At 43.8% G+C, this 12,673-nt stretch overlaps 1 protein-coding gene across 1 annotated transcript in view; it reads right to left on the bottom strand.

The window, feature by feature from the left end:
* Positions 1-12,673, bottom strand: part of chid1 (chitinase domain containing 1) — a 116,109-nt gene that overhangs the window by 45,651 nt on the left and 57,785 nt on the right.

The raw sequence follows: 12,673 nt of genomic DNA, 5'->3' as shown, positions 1-12,673 counted from the left end.
GGGAAAGCCAACTTCGATGGTATGAGAATGCATCTGAGTTGAGTGAGTTGGAATCAAATATTGGCTGAAAAGACGATGGCTGAATAATGGGCCACCTTCAAAGAAAAGTATTGTAGGCAATGTCAAGGTATATTCCCTTGAAGGGGAAAAGTAGGACAAATAAATCCAGAATATCCTGGATGATGAGAGAGATAGAGGTAAAGATGAAAAGGAAGAAGTGCGCATATGACAGATGTCAGTTGGAAAATACAATGGAGAATCAGGCTGAATATAGAAGAACTAGAGGGGATGCAAAGAAACTAATGAGAAAAGCAAGGAGAGAGCACGAAAAGAGGCTGGCAGTGAACATAAAAGGGAATCTCAAGGTCTTCCATAAGCATGTAAATAATAAAAGGGTGGTAAAAGAAAGAGTAGGACTGGTTAGAGACAAAAAAAGGGTTTTGCATGTGGAGGCGTTGAACAAGTACTTTGCACCTGTCTTTACAAAGGAAGAACTTGCTCCCAGGCCAAGGTGAGAGAGGAGGTAACTGGTACACTAGAAGAACTTCACAATCGAGAGGAAGGAGGGGTTGGAAAGGCTACTTTACTTAAAATAGATAAGGTACCAGGACTGGATGAGATGCATCCAAGGATACTGAGGGAAATGAGTGGGTGGAAATTGCAGAAGCACTAGTGATAATCTTCAGTCTTCCTTCGACACAAGGCAGGTGCCAGAGGACTGGAGAACTGTGAATGTTACACCCTTGTTCAAAAAGGGGTGCAAGGATAAGACAGGAAGGAACTTTTTCCTTTGGTGGAGGAATCAATAACCAGGGGGCTATGGGCCTCGTGCTGGAAAATGGGATTAGGATAGTTAGGTACTTGTTTGACCGGTGCAGGCTCGATGGGCTGAAGGGCCTTTTTCTGTGCTGTAGACCTCTATGACTATGATAAACCTGGCAACTACAGGCCAGTCAGTTTGGCCTCAGTGGTAGGGAAACTTCTGGAAACTATAGTATGGAATAAAATCAATAATCACTTAGACGAGTGCAGGATAATTAAGGAAAGCCAGCATGGACTCATCAAGGAAAAATCATGTTTAACTAACTTGGAGTTTTTTTGAGGAGGTAACAGAGAAGGTTGATAAAGGGAATACTGTTGATGTGATGTATATGTATTTTCAAAAGGTATTTGATACAGTGCAACACAATAGACTTGTGAGCAAAGTTCTAGGTCACAGAATAAAAAGGAGAGTAGGCACTTGGGTAAGAAATTGGCTGAGTAACAGGAAACAGAGTAGTGATAAATTGTTGTTTTTCAGATTGGAGGAAGGTTTGTAGTGGAGTTCCCTGGGGGTCAGTATTGGGACCCTTGCTCTTCCTGATATATATTAATGGCCTAGTCTGTATGTGCAGGGCACGATTTCAAAATTTGCAGATGATACGAAGATTGGAGGTATTGTCAACTGTGACAGGGATAGTCTTGAACTTCAAAAGGACAGACATGTTGGTGGATTGGGCAGACAAGTGGCAGATGAAGTTCAATGCACAGTTGATTCGTTTTGGCAGGAAAGATATGGTGAGGCAGTATAAAATAAAGGGAGGGCCTCTGAAGGAGGTGCAGGAATAGATAGACCTCGATGTATACGTACATAAGTCATTGAAGATGGCAAGGCATGTTGGGAGAGCTGTTAATAAAGCATATGGTATCCTAGGTTTTATTAATAGGGGCATTGAGTACAAGAGTAAAGGAGGTCATGTTAAACTTGGATACGTCACTCGTTAGGCCTCATCTGGAGTACAGCGTCCAGTTCTGGGTGCCATACTTGAGGAAGGATATGAAGACATCGGAGAGCGTACAGAGGAGATTCACAAGAATGATTCCAGGGATGAAGAACTGTAGCTATGAGGATAGATTGGAGAGGTTGGGACTGTTTTCCACAGAGGGAAGAAGGATGAGAGGAGACTTGATAGAGGTATTCAAGATCCTGCAGGGTATGGACAGGCTAAATAGTGAGAAACTGTTCCCACTCAAGAGAACATCAAGAACTAGAGAACACAGATTCAAAATAATGGGCAAAAGGAGTAAATGTGACGTGAGGAAAGTTTTTTTCACCCAGAGGGTGGTTGGAGTCTGAAACAAACTTTCTGAAAGGGTGGAGGAGGCGGGTTCGATTGAGGTATTCAAAAGCAAATTGGATTGCTACGTGAAAGAGAATGTACAAGATTACAGGGATAAGGCAGGGGACTGGGACTAGGTGGAATATTCTTTCAAAGAGCCAGTGCAGACTCAACGGTCCTAATGGCCGCCTTCTGCACTGTAAAGATACAGTGATACAAAGCAGCCCACTTGACTGATACCCCTTCCACAAACATTCACTCCCTCCAACACTGACACACAGTGGCAGCAGTGTGTACCATCTACAAGATGCACTGCAGAAACTCACCAAGGCTCTTTAGACAGCACCTTCTAAACCCACGACCACTACCATCGAGAAGGACAAGAGCAGCAGATAAATGGGAACACCAACGACTGGAAGTTCCCTTCCAAGTCACTCACCTTGCTGACTTGGAAATATATCACTGTCGCTGGATCAAAATCCTGGAACTCCCTCCCTAACAGCACTGTGGGTGTACCTACACCGCATGGACTGAAGTGATTCAAGGAGGCAGCTCACCGCCATCTTCTCAAGGGCAATTAGGGTGGGCAATAACTGGTCTAGCAAGCAATGCCCACATCCCATAAACTAATTTTTTAGAAAGCTAGCGAGAGTCAGAGCACACATACTGCCCACCTCTAACAGTCAGTCCTGCACATAGGATGTAGGGCCATCTCTAGCTGTAGTCTGAGCAGCCAGTCTTGCTGCAGTGTGTTTTACTGCTAAGTTTTAATCATAGTTAGAGTATTCACAAATTAGGTCACTGCGACAGATCCTGTCCAGAGTACATCAATTACACCATATTATCTGAGCCAGGCAGAGTGCTACAGTTTAAACCTGTGCTGAGTGAAAGATCAGCAACTGCAGAACAGCAATGGTGGTGTGATGGAAATCAGGAAGGCACAAGAGGCCAGAATTAGGGGTGGTGTGTGCCAGACCAGGAGTTCAGCCATGTCGTAAAAAGCCGATTACAGCCACGAATTACTAGCGGGCATATTGAACTTTTTAAAGAAAGACGTGTGTGTCTTTAAAGAAATACAGGCAAAGACACTAAGCAAAAGGCAGCTGATAATGTAAAGTGACCACTTTCTGGAAAATTCCCATGTGGATTATACTGACAGACCTGCCCTGAGAGAACATGGAGTGTCACACCTGAAAAGGTGCCATGGCCTTCTTCAAGCAGAGACACTTGAAAGTGAGATAGGAAAGATCAAAAGGCTGAACTTTAATCTCCTGTGGTTGCAGAGATAAAAGGCTGATTACCATGTCTCAGTAGTCACCCAAAAACTCATCTCCTCTTGATTTATATCTCAGAATGCATAAAGTGGTCTGAGATCAAAGAATACAGACTCTGGATGCAAGACATGTTTTTTTTCCCTTACAGGAATACACAGGGAAAAATGCGTTAAAAAGCTAGCTGCAGAGAAGTGCAGTGTGCCAGTGTGTGAAAGCAGGAAGACCAACTAGTCATGCCTGCAGTTGCAGGTGAAGCCTCTCTCTCTGTTGCCGGAGGCAAGGCAGCAGAAGCTACAATCAACTAGGAAATAGGACAGCTTCTTCAGATATCCTGCAGAACCAAGTGTCTCCAAACCAACTGCAAAACTACAAAAGGCAGCTCTACCAGAATCACCCAATTTAACAGCTGCAGCGTATCACCATCTATGCCTCACGGATAAGCCGAAGACTGATTTGTGTATCTTTTTAAACTTTTACTTGGACTCTTAACTTCTCATTTCTGTGTTGCATTTTTATTATTTTTCTTGGGTTTTTAGTAACTAATAAACTTACTCTTTCATTGACTCAGGAAAGCCTGGTTAAATTGGCTCCTTCTAAAAAATGAATACATTTGGGAAAAGGTATCCACGGGGGAAGGGAACCCTTTAAAATTACCCTTGTTGCGACCGACCGAAGAGGAGGAATAAAGGGGAGCCGGCTCATTCTTCCTCAGCTGGGAGTTTAAACAAAATTGGGATCCCCTTCGGCAAATTAACAAACTGGGAGACCTTGCCCGGGGCCCGGTTGTAACAGCAGACACAAGGGTGGCAGGTTGAGGGAGAAGATTGTGTGCATTAATTTGTGCGCATGGGCGGGTACGGTAATGCTGTGGTTCTAAAAACTGCTGGCTATTAATTGAAAAGGGGCAGCAATTCCCTGGGCTCCAAGATGAATGAAGTGTGTGATCACAGTAACACACCAAGACACCATTCATTATCTGTCCCTGAAATTCTCGCCAACACACTCAGCCTCATTACCTCTCCAACTCTGAATCCCATTACAAACTGGCACCACAATTTGCATGATTAGTACAGAATTACAAATCAGTTTTAATGCACATTCTCTTTATGGCAGTTAATTAAACATTTAAATTTGAAACTGCTATTACATTTTAATTATGATAATACAGGGCACACTGATGGGTAAATAGATGGTGATATTTTAGCAGCATTTTCACAAAGTGGCTCCAAAGTCTGCTCATGATACATGAGTCAGCAGCAAAAGCCTGACACCTCAGTTCACTTGACAGCACAAAAGCTCAACAATACATTCAAGGCCTGGGGCAAGAAGAATTACAAGCATTAATAAATCACAGGTAGCATATGAGAAACAACAGCCAAAGATGATGGTTGGGGGAATGGGTGATGAGGTCAGCCCTGTCCCTTCAACTACTGGGAGCTGGCAGTGGACAGAGATGGGAGCTTCCTACTGTATGTTCCCCATCAAACAAGCAGCCTTCCCCAGGTCAAACATTTCCAAATGCTCAACTCCTCAGGTCAATGACTTCTTCCTGTGCCCTTGCCAAAGTATTTCTCGCCCCCAGCCCCCACCCATACCCTCCCCAAGGTTAGGAATTTCACCTCCCCAGGGTTGGTATATCCACCCCCACCCGTACACTCCCCAGGGTCGGTATATCCCCTCCCACCCGTACACTCCCCGGGGTCTGTATATCCCCTCCCACCCGTACCCTCCCCAGGGTCAGTATATCCCCCTCCCTACCATCCCCAGAGTCAGTATTTTCACACCACACCCCGGGTCAGTATTTCCCCCTCCCCCGTGAACCCTCCCCAGGGTCAGTATTCCCCCCTCTCCCTCCCATCCCCAGGGTCAGTATTTCCCCCTCCCCTCGTACCCTCCCCATCGTCAGTGTTTCCCCCTCCTGTACCCTGCCACTGTCAGTATTCACGCCTCTCCCCTGCAAGTACCAACTTCCCTTTATATTCCATCATTTTTTGCATAGGATCCAGTCTACTTCATTTGCTGTTATTCCTACAGTGTAGCTTCAAAACACTCCTGAAACCAATACAATCTGCCTCCTAGTACAGATTAATTCAATGATTTTAACGATCGACAAGACATCTTCCCAAAAGCAAACATGAGTCACTAACAAAATCAATTTTCCACAATTTATTTCTATTTTTTCCACAGCAACATCCTGTGGAAAATACATCCTCTCGAAATACTACTCACCCACACAGGCCCCATTAATATTGCAGGCTTCAAAACCTAGCAACACATTCTGCAGTCAGTTCCTGGGAAGGATCCTGGGCCTTGTTTACTGGGGTGACTATGCATCTCTGTTTTCCGGGACAGACCCAGGATAAGGTTATGAGCCTCTGGACAAATAATGTTCTCAGAGGAGTCCCTGGTTCATGAAATTCATCCCTGAATACAATATTTTTTGATTTCTCGTGTTGGAAGATGTCCAGTTCATAAGTGAGGCATAGCACAGAGTATAGTTATCTTGGTGTCAGGCTAACTGTCTAAAAAGTACCAATAAATGCATTAGAGAAAACTATCCAGAATGTTTGTTATTATCAGCTAACATAGATGGTACAACACTATTGCAGTTGCCATTGCTACAACACTGACTGAATGGCATCTGATGTAGAAAACAGGTAGAATTTGAGATTTAGTGTTAAACTATTGTATGGTGTTGTCATAAAGAATAATTGCTGCTCTAACAACCAACTTCAAAATGATTTTTCATATTTATGACCAACTGGGAAACACACACCTGGATTATGCGCAATATGCCAGTCAGAATTTTCCATTTGAACATCTATGAAAGAACAATGGTAGCACTGGCTTCTCTTACAGGACCTGCTAATTCAACTTCTGTTACCAATATGTTTTTTTCACAAACTGGAGTCAATACACACTAGGTCATATAGACAGTGGGACCTGGAGTTTTACTCCCGAGGCGGGTACACAGAGTCGGAGAATCTCCGGCTGGCCACACCCGCCTTGGGAAAAAGTGCCCCGAATGGCAGGATCTTTGTGAGTACGGATGGAATCAGGCCATTCACCCCTGTACGCAGATCGCAGAGAGCCGCAGAGGTTTCAGAGTGCCAGGGTGGGCGGGTTAAAAGGCTTGCCTCAATTCTCAGGGACTTTGTCCCAGTTGTTTTGTTCAATATTAGGCCCTCTATTCTGCACCCCAAACACCCATTCCCCGTGCTCATACATGCCAACTCAAGTCAACCCATGCTCCCTTACCACCTCATGGCCACTACAACCTCATGCCAACATGATGGCAACTCATGCCCCAGCCCCCCACCCTTTACCCTTACACCCTCCATACCAACTCACCCGGTATCCACTAAGGGCAGAACTCAGGAGCCGTGCAGAGATGAAACAAAATAATGTTCTAAATATCTAATACAGACTTCAGTATATCAAAATAACTAATTCGCGAAAGCCTATTCAATACATTTAAATCCCCATAAGCACTTAATCCATTATAAAAACAAACATTTGTATTCATAACCCCACAGTAAAGACAGCCAATCCTTTCATAACACCTTTGTGTCGTCAAAGTGTGAATGTACAGCTCCTCACTCTGGTATTGATAGGTTGTGCAAGGCAGTCAAGCAGTAATAATGCTATAAAGATATCACTTAATGTTAAGTCAACAAACAGCTATTGATGCTGCTAGAACAGAATTTTTTTTTTAGCTCAGACACAGACAGGCAGCTTTTTTTTCAACTTGTAAAGGGCTGGCCATTTAAATAACTTGACAGTTCTACAGACCTTACTTGCTCTTCAAGAGCATTTATGTCTAGTCTAAAAATTTGTAAAACACACTGTAGAATAAGGCCATTACCCCAGCAAAAATGGGGTCTGTTTTAACTCAGCACTGAGTTCAAATGGCCCACTGAGTTTGGGTTGTCCTCATGTGAGTCATGTCCCATCCCCTTTCCCCTAATGGTGAAAACAGGGTGTCAGAAAAGTTGGTTGGACTTCAGGATCTGGGTTCCACCTGCCATTTTTAAAGGCTCTCCACAACTCTGAAAATCCAGGTCTGGAAACAGGGGGGCATACCCAAGGGCAGGGCCGGAAATGGGGAATGGGCCCAGAGTTGGGAGCTAGTGGGTCAGGCCATGAGGCGGGAGCAGAGGGTGGATTTGGAGGGGGGAGTTGGTGGGGGGGGTGGGGGGACAGTTGGTGGTGGACCCACAGGAGGGAACTGGGGGGGGCTGAATAATTTTTGTATTGGGGTCAGGAAAGGAATCGTTCTGTATATCCAGTTCCAGGAAACAGGCTGCTCACTGTGGAACTGACAGGAATGAGGAGGAAAGAAACTACAGTTGTGGAGCATGTAGATGTCTGTGGCTTGGCTAGCACAGGAGGGAATGGGCACCATACCCAGAGGAGGGAGTGGAGTGGAGGGGGGACCCACAGTGGACCTACAGGAGGGAGTGTGTGGGCGAGTGGCCATTGTGGGGGGAGCAGGCTGGTGGGACCTGAAATGGAGTCCTGCTGCCACATGAGCAGAGTGAGCTGGCTGTCTCACCCAGGAGGGGAGTGTGGGATGAGGGAACACTAAAAACAGCACCTATATTGCAGGTAGACCCACAAGGCTGCTGGTGAGCACTAGACAAGTTCAGTCTTGGTCAAGAGTGGGGAGCTTTTAAATAGCTCAGTGGGCATACACCCATTTTCCTGATATCTGAAATAACTACTTGTTTTCTGAAAAGTGTTATTAAAACACTCATTACTTTAGCACTCTCACCATTATAAGCATCAAAATTTCATAGGGTGGGGCATTGTGATTATGAATTGATCTGAAAAAGAGTCCTTGCAGCACAACGCTGAGAATCACTGATCTACACTGCTGAAATCTCTGTTTGGTACAAGTGTAGTCATTAATACTCTAAATTAGTGGTCACATTACTCAACAGTCACAGACATCTACATGCTCCACAACTGTAGTTATTTTCCTCATCATTCCTCACAGTTCCACATTGAGCAGCCCGTTCCCTGGAGCTGGATATACAGAACGATTCCTTTCCTGACCCCAACACAAAACCTGCTCAGTCTCTAAGCCGGTCAATTCTGACAGAAGCTCATAGTAAGATCTGTGATGGTTTCCTGGTGGTATTGATGAGCCTTTGGTGCAAAAGCCCATGCAGCCTCTTTGTCTTCTCATTAACTGGCAGTTGTGTGGAGGTACAGAGACTCACGTCTGAAATCCTTGAACTGAAGAGATGAACCAGCCATTTTAAATTACCCTGGCCTCTCATGCTATTTTTTATATCACTGATGTGCACATCAGGACAAAGTGCTTGTCACATCCTTCTCGGGGTCATTCCTGAAGCCTCACAGCCCATTAATGATCCAGGGGAATGTAGACTTCGTTCAGCCTGACTGCCAACCCCAAATGCGACAGAGGTAGTGGTCTGAACACAATCATAGCAACAGTGCAATAGCCACACATCAGACATGGCCTGCAAGTTTAATATCTAAACCAGTAAAGGTCAGACTTAACATTTAAAACCAGGAGCTGCAGTTAAAGAAACGACAACAGGTACATAGTTTGTGAGAGCCTTCATGGAAGGTGCTCTTACTGAGAGAGTTCAGCTCACTCAGTGATCAATAAAACCATCTGATCAACAAATGGTTCCTGCACTTAAGAGCAGCAGGATCCGGGTAGGATGAATGCTATGAACAATTCCTGGATTGAAAGAGAACATAGCCCTACAACAACATGTATTTCATTTGCACCTTTACCTTCTCAAGGTGCTTACAAGAACATAAGAAACAGGAGCAGGGGTAGACCACAAGGCCCTTTGAGTCTGCTACACCATTCGATACCATCATGGCTGATCTTGAACTTCAGCTCCACTTTCCTGTCTGCTCCCCATATCCAAAGATTCTCCCACTTGAGACACCAAAAGTTTGCCTGTCCCAGTCTTAAATATAAACAATGATGGACCATCCACAACCCTCTGGTGTAGAGAATTCCAAAGATTCACTTGAGTGAAGTAATTTCTCCTCATCTCAGTACCAAATGATGGGCCCCTTATCCTGAGACTGTGCTCCATGTTCTACACTCCCCAGACAAGGGAAACAATCTCTCAGTATCTACCCTGTCAAACCCCTTCTTAACCTTATGTTTCAATGAGATCGCCTCAATAGGCCCAATTTACGCAACTTCACATCATAGGGTAGCCCCCTCATCCCAGGGACCAATTTAGTGAACCTTCACTGTACCGCCTCCAATGCAAGTAAATCTTTTCTTAAATGCGGAGACCAAAACTACACACACTATTCCAGAAGTGATCTCAACAAAACCCTGCACAAAGTAGCAAGACTTCTTTATTCTTGTAAAAGGAAGGGAGAGGGCAAAGTGAACCTAGGCCCCTTGGAGAACGAGGCTGGGGAAATAATAATGGGGAACCAGGAAATGGCAAAGGAGTTGAATAAATATGTTGCATCAGTCTTCACAGTAGAAGACACTAATAGCATTCCAAAAATACTAAATAATCAAGGGGCAAACGTGCAGGAGGAAATAAACACAATAACTATCACTAGAGAAAAAGTACTAGGGAAACTAATGGGGCTAAAGACTGCTAAGTCCCCTGGACCAGATGGGTTGCATCCTAGGATATTAAAGAAAGTAGCTACACAGATAGTGGATGCACTGGTAGTAATCTTCCAAGAATCCTTAGATTCTGGAAAAGTCCCAGAGGATTGGAAAACTGCCAATGTAACACCCTTATTCAAAAAGGGAGTGAGGCAAGAACAGGTAACTATACATCAGTTAGTTTAACATCTGTCATTGGGAAAATGTTAGAGTCTATTATAAAGGATGTAATAGTAGAGCATTTATAAATACATAATACAATCAAGCTGAGTCAACATGGCTTCATGAAAGGGAAATCATGTCTGGCAAATTTATTAGAATTCTTTGAGGAGGTAACAAGCAGGATAGATAAAGGGGAACCAGTAGATATAATATATTTGGATTTCCAAAAGACGTTCAATAAGGTACCGCACATAAGGTTACTTAATAAGAAAAGAAAAGGTGTTGGGGATAGTATGTTAGCATGGATAGAGGTTTGGCTAGCAAATAGAAGACAAAGAGTTGGGATATTGGGGGCATTTTCAGGGTGGCAACCTGTAACTAGTGGAGAGCAACAGGGATCAGTGCTGGGGTCACAATTATTTACAATATATATTAATGACAGATGAGGGCAGCGAATGTACTAACGCCAAGTTTGCGGGTAATACAAAAATAGGGCGAAGACAAGTGGTGAGGATGATAAAGAGTCTGCAGAGGGGTATAGACAAATTAAGCGAGTGGGCAAAAACTTGACAGATGGAATATAATGTGCGAAAATGTGAGGTTATGCACTTTGACAGGAAAAATAGAGGAGCTGAATATAATTTAAATGGAGAAAGACTGCAGAAAGCTGCAGCACAAAGGGATTTGGGGGTCCTCATGTGTGAATCCTAAAAAGCTAGCATACAAGTTCAGCAGGTAATAGGGAAGGCAAATGGAACACTGACCTTTATTTCAAAGGGAATGGAGTATAAAAATAGGAAAGTCTTGCTAAAATTAAACAAGGCACTAGTTGGACCACGCAGAATACTGTGAACAGTTTTGGTCCCCTTATCTAAGGGGAGATATACTGGCATTGGAGGCGATTCAAAGAAGGTTCACTAGGTTGATACTGGGTATGGGAGGGATTTTCTTATGAGGAGAGGTTGAGTCGGTTGGGCCTGTACTCATTGGAGTTTAGAAGAATGAGGCACAACCTTATTGAAACATATAAGATTCTTAGGGGGCTTGACAGGGCAGATGCTGAGAGGTTGTTTCCCCTTGCGGGACAGTCTAGGACCAGAGGGCATAATCTCACAGTAAGGGGGCACCCACTTAAGACAGAGATGAGGAGGAATTTCTTCTCTCAGAGGGTAGTGAATCTGTGGAATTCTTTACTGCAGAGGGCTGTCGAGGCTGGGTCGTTAAGTATATTTAAGGCTGAGGTAGGCAGAGTTTTAATCAGTAAGGAAACAAAGGGTTATGGGGAAAAGGCAGGAAAGTGGAGTTGAGGATTATCAGATCAGCCATGATCTCATTGAATGGTAGAGCAGACTCGATGAGCAGAATGGCCTACTTCTGCATCTTATGGTCTTATCACCTCCATCTTTCGATTAGGCACTTTTCAGCCTTCCAGGCTGAACATTCAGTTCAACAATTTCAGACTGTAAACTCTGTCCCCCTATTTTGTTTCTTTTTCTTGAGTCACCCACTCTAACTTCTCTGTATTTCATTGCAGCCTCTGTGTCCTCCTCACAGCTTACATTTCCACCTAGCTTTGTAGCGTCTGCAAATTTACATACATTACTCTGTCCCTTTGTCTAAGTCATCAATATAGATTATAAAATAGATGAGGCCCCAGCACTGATCCTTGTGGCGCTACATTAGTCAGGGCCTGCCAACTTGCAAATGCCCACTCTCTGCTTCAGGTCCATTAACCAATCCTATATCCATGCCAATATATCACTTGAAAATGCAAGAGTCCTTACGTTAAGTATGAACCTTTTGTGTGGCACCTTATTGAATGCCTCTTGGAAATCGAAGTACACTACATCTACTAGTTCCCCCTTTACTTATCCTTCCAGTTACATCCACAAAAAAACTCTAATAAATTCGTCTAACAGGATTTCCCTTTCGCAAAACCATGTTGACTTTGTCTCACCACGCCATGGCTTTCTAAGTGCATGGTTAAGACTTGCTTAATAATAGATTCCAGCATTTTCCTGATGACTGATGCCAGGCTAGTAGTTTCTGGTTTGTGTTCTCTCCTTTCTTGAATAACGGTGTTACATTTGTAAACTTCCAATCCGCTGGGACTGTTCCAGGACCTAGGGAATTCTGGAAAATCACAGCCAGCACATCCACTATCTCTGCAGCTACCTCTTGTAGAACCCTAGGGTGAATGCCATCAGGTCCTAAGGATGTGTCAGATTTTAGGTACGCAAGTTTCCCCAATACTTTGTTTCTGCTGATATTAATTAGCTTAATTTCTTCACTCTTATTAGCCCCTAGGTTACCCTCCATTTCTGGTATGCAACTTGTGGCTTCTGCTGTGAACACAGACAAAATATTTGTTTAATGCCTCTGCTATTTCCTCATTCCCCATGATAATTTCTCCTGTCTCTGCTTCAAATGGTCAATGTTTATTTTAGCTACTCTTTTCCTTTTTATATACTTGTAAAAGCTCTTGCTAGTTTGCTCTGATTCTTTTTTTT

This window comes from Cetorhinus maximus, chromosome 9 (assembly GCF_964194155.1).
Source record: "Cetorhinus maximus chromosome 9, sCetMax3.hap1.1, whole genome shotgun sequence".
Taxonomy (NCBI): domain Eukaryota; kingdom Metazoa; phylum Chordata; class Chondrichthyes; order Lamniformes; family Cetorhinidae; genus Cetorhinus; species Cetorhinus maximus.
This window is presented reverse-complemented; position numbering and strand designations above follow the sequence as displayed.